Below are 5,421 nucleotides of genomic sequence, written 5' to 3' on the forward strand. Positions count from 1 at the left end.
AAAAGCGGAATAAAAGATCATATATAGTGGGTAGATGAACAAGCACGAATGACAGAAGAGGCATCAGCAAGGGAATTGTATAGTATCACAAAGAAACTGTCAAGGAGAGGATTTATCAGGAATAAACCTGTTAAAAACAAGAGAGGTGAACTACTGACCACCCGGGAAGAACAGCTACAGAGATGGAAGGAACATTTCTCAGAGTTGCTCAATAGAGATACAGAACAGAATGGTAACCAGCAAATGGAACCAGTAGATAGTGACCCAAGAATACATTTACATCCTCCAACCTCTTCAGAAATAGAGAAGGCCTTGAAACACATAAGAACTGGAAAAGCACCCGGTATGGATAATATCGCGCCAGAAATCCTTAAAGCAGATATTGAGACCTCGGCAAAATTATTGCACCCACTGTTGGAAAGGATCTGGAATGAAGAAAAGCTACCAGCTGAATGGAAGAAAGGCCTGATTGTTAAGATACCAAAGAAAGGGGATATTACTAAGTGTGATAATTGGAGGGGAATTACATTGTTGTCGGTACCAAGTAAGATGCTTTCAAGGATCATTTTAGAGTGGGCGAAGGATGTTGTGGAATTGCGCCTTAGAAGGGAACAGGCTGGTTTTCGTGAACACCGTAGCTGTGTCGATCTCATAAACACTCTGAGAATCATTTTGGAACAAAGTGCAGAATGGTAGAACACCCACTACTTGACTTTCATTGATTTTGAGAAGGCCTTCGACTCTGTAAATAGAACAGTTATGTGGCAAACACTTGAAGAATATGGTATACCACAAAAGATTCTGAATATTATAAAGGATATGTACGAGTGTTATAAATGTCAGGTTCTGCGTATGGGAGATCTTACTGAACCAATGGATGTGACCTCGGGAGTTTGACAGGGCTGTATTCTTTCTCCGACGCTTTTCCTACTTGTGTTGGATAAAGTGCTCAGGTGAGTGTATCGAGGTCGGAAAAGGGGGATCCAGTGAGGCTTACAAGATAGGTTAGAAGACCTTGTTTTTGCAGATGACATCTGCCTACTGGCTTTACGGTTCAGAGATATGGAAGTGAAGATTAAGCGGTTGAAGGAGGAGGCAGAGGATGCTGGACTTAAAATAAATATTAGTAAGACCAAGGAGATGAGGATCAATTCCAAGATTGATGATAAATTGTCTATAGATGATAAGGAGGTAGAACAAGTAGACACCTTCATATATCTTGGGAGTATAGTTACTACGACTGGAGGAGCAAAAGAAGATATTAAGAGTCGTATCAGGAAAGCGAATGGTGCTTTTGTTCAATTGTATCCTATATGGAGAAACAAGAACATTTATAGAAAAACTAAGTTACGACTTTTTAACACAAATGTTAAGTCCTTTCTGCTTTACAGCTGTGAAACGTGGAAAGTTACCTAGAAGACGACTAAACAACTGCAAGTCTTCGTGAATCGCTGTCTAAGACGTATCATCAACAGAAGATGGCCGGATGTTATTTCAAATGATGATCTATGGGAAGAAACTAACCAGCAGCCAATTAAAATGCAGATAAGGGAAGAAAATGACGTTGGATAGGACATACTTTAAGGAAGGCCGCTGGAGCCATTGAAAATACAGCGCTCGACTGGAACCCCCAAGGCGCTAGAAAGCGCGGACTTCCGAAGAAGACTTGGAAAAAGACAATCGAAGAGGAATGTCTAACAGTGGGAGAAACTTGGAATGAAGCAAAGAGGTTAGCCAACAATAGGAACAGATGGAAGTGTTTCACGGAAGCCGTATGCTCCAGGAGGAGCTACAGGTAATAAGTCAAAGTAAGTCAAGTCTGCGTGATGCAATATAAGTTAGACCAAGATTCTTTACCGTGAACTAAAAACGGTGTTGATCTTGAAATAACACAGTATGATGGAGACTTTAATTAGTCAGACAAATCACATGATTTTATCTATATACAGTCATTTGCTCTGCAAGCAGCTAGCTCGCGTGGAAGGTGAGGCTGTATTACGAAATGTTATCATCAAGCGAGGATTATGCTGCTATTTTTAATAGCATCAAACTTATTCTTCCCTTTATCTAGGAACAGGTACTTTAACAACAGATACATTTCCGAGAATGTCTTCCTTTGTAAACAAAGAAAATGGCGTCCTGAACACATTGACTCTTCTCGTTTTGTTTAGCCGAGAATACTACCAGGTTTCGTGAGTGTGAGTAAATTATGCCATTATTTGTTGAATTGGTGAATTATAGGAGAATAAGTTTTATTATCGTTGATTATAGTTAGGAACGTGAAGTAATTGTTCAGTGAACTATGCAATAGTGCTTGCTTAACATTAAGACGGCCGAGAATCCTGCATCCTTAGAAGAGCGGTGAGGGATCATTTTGACTCCTCCGACTCGTTGGCTGAACGGTCAGCGTACTGGCCTTGGGTTCAGAGGGTTCCGGGTTCGATTCCCGGCCCGGTCGGGGATTTGAACCTTAATTGGTTAATTCCAATGGCACGGGGGCTGCGTCTTTGTGTTGTATTCATCATCATTTCATCCTCATCACGACGCGCAGGTCGCCTACGGAGAGTCAAATAGAAAGACCTGCAACTGGCGAGCCGAACCCGTCCTGGGATATCCCGGCACTAAAAGCCACACGCCATTTCATTTTCATTTTGACTCCTCATAAGAAATGATTGGAAACATTCAAATTAAAAATGTATTTTCTTCTACTGTGTGTCTACAAATTTATTTTACACACAAAGACCTGACATTAGTGTATGGACCATTTATATTACTGATGGACACATGAATAATCACAAAAAACTGAATCACGTTTCTATTTCTCTGTAGAGTGTTCACAAAATTAAACAACGAAGCACCTTTCGGTAGTCAGTCGTCTATATTGTATCAATTATACATTTTCAGAAATACTGTAAGAAAATAGAAAACAACCTAAACACACTTTTGTACACGCAACTTCTCCTTTTAATGCATGTTTTCCGCGCTTTGTGCAGGCATCGCTAGACTTGTTACCTTTACGCTTACCAACTGGGCATTTCTTCCGCTTTTTGGATGGATACAGTCCTACAGCTGATTTTGTTGTTGTTGTTTCCCTTGCTCGTCCCATCATAATAGTTTACGTACCAGCTAGAGGATGAACTTCTTCCTATTTAACTTCCTACCCGTACTTGCTTGTAAAAAACCAAAGCACTGATAGCTAGATAGGTCTTAGATGTTGTAAAAGGTATGCGTTAGCCAACTCCTGCATACAGCCTTGAAGGTATATTTACGAGACATTCCCACGCAAGCCAAGCTTACCAAGGTATGGAAAGGTATTGCAGATGTATTTTGTAGTTATATGTGCAGCAGTCCAGAATTTGAATTCATACTTTCCGGGCTTCTTCTTCGTCTTCTTTATCTGTTTACATTCAGGGTCGGTCTTCCTTCGGAGTCAGCGAGGGCTCCCAGCTCTACCGTCTCAAGGGCAGTGTCCTGGAGCTTCAGACTCTGGGTCGGGGGATACAATTGGGGAGGATGACCAGTACCTCGCCCAGGCGGCCTCACCTGCTATGCTGAACAGGGGCCTTGCGAGGGACGGGAAGATTGGAACTGATAGACAAGAAAGTGGGAAGGAGGCAGCCGTGGCCTTAGGTTAGGTACTATCCAGGCATTTGCCTGGAGGAGAAGTGGGAAACCACGGAAAACCACTTCCAGGAGGTTTGAGGTGGGAATCGAACCGACCTCTACTCAGTTGATCTCCCGAGGCTGAGTGGACCCCGTTCCAGCCTTCGTACCACTTTTCAAATTTCGTGGCACAGCCGGGAATCGAACCCGGGCCTCCGGGGGTGGTAGCTAATCACACTAACCTCTACACCACAGCACTCTCAGAGTGATTTTTTAATAATATTTTTACATCGCACCGACACGGATAGGTCTTATGGCGACATTGAGATAGGAAAGGTCTAGGAGTGAGAAGGAAGCGGAAGTGGCCTTAATTAAAGTACAACCTCTGCATTTGCCTGGTGTGAAAATGGGAAAATCACGGAAAATAATCTTCAGGGCTGCCGACAGTGGGGTTCGAACCCACTATCTTCCGGATTCATTCTCACAGCTGTAAAATCCTTACCGCATTGCCAGCTCGCTCGGCGAGTGAAATCTCAGAACTGAATTGAATATTTCAAATCCAACGTCAGTATTATTTCTTATGAGGCATTTCCTTGTCTGTAATTTTCTGAAACGGTTTAGTTTACATACATCACCTTAATTATTTCAATGTCTTAATTGAGTAAAAGGAACAGAGAGTTGTTTATTCCTGACAGTTTATTTTCGTCCAAGTATGATAATAATAATAATAATAATAATAATAATAATAATAATAATAATAATAATAATAATAATAATATATTTAACGTATCTTTAACTACTTTCGGTCTTAAGAAACAAGCCACAAATTTTCCTCTCAGACTACACTTGTAAAAAAATAATGAAGGAGCATGCAATAACTTTCTACGGTATATCAAGTATTGTTGGTACATTGGATGATTATAATCAGAGTAGGCCCTACTGCCTTGGAAAGTATTTCTTCAACGTGCCATTTAATCTTGTCATAGGGATCTCTCACATGAAAATCCACAGCCTGTTTCTAGTCACTCGACCGGGTCAGGAATGGTATGAATGTAGCCCCGATCTAGCGGCGAGGATAGGAATTGTGCCGGCTGCCGAAGCCTGTCGCATCTCTCGGGGGAATGATTAAGGAATCACAGATGAGATGAAATGTATTGGAGAGTGTTGCTGGAATGAAATATGACCCGGAGAAAAACCTGTCCCGCCTCCGCTTTGTCCAGCACAAATCTCACATGGAGTGACCGGGAATTGAACCACGGAACCCAGCGATGAGAGGCCGGCGCGCTGCCGCCTGAGCAACTAAGGGATAGAGATCTCTCACATTTAAGCAAATTTAAATTCTAACCAACAGTGCTAGGAATCGGTCCCGCAATTTCGAGCAGAGGAGACAGCTTATGTCAGAGAGAATAATGAGGCCGAATGAAGTCTCATAGCAGGATCAAAATCGTTGAATGTATCGAGAACCAAAGCTCGCCGATCTGGGTGAGAGGCAAAGACTCTAACCTAAAATCACAAGATCGGAATCATTGGTCTACGTTGTGAGCAAGTCCGCTACAGCTAGCCCAATACTAGGACTTACTTGGCATGATCTACAATATATAGTCATGCTTCGATATTTTGAAGTGTTTTCAGCGGCTGAAAATACTTCCAGTTATTGAAAAACATACATAGGCTATTTCTTCAGTTTTACAAAGAAACTTAATTTACTTCCTTATATTTTAACAAAATTGCCAGTTTTATCCAAGTCTACAATTGTAATATTATTCTAATGTTAATATTTTTGTAATTTTTAAAAATGTAATGTTAATACTATTTCTT

This window comes from Anabrus simplex, chromosome 2, assembly GCF_040414725.1.
Source record: "Anabrus simplex isolate iqAnaSimp1 chromosome 2, ASM4041472v1, whole genome shotgun sequence".
In the NCBI taxonomy this organism is placed as follows: Eukaryota; Metazoa; Arthropoda; class Insecta; order Orthoptera; family Tettigoniidae; genus Anabrus; species Anabrus simplex.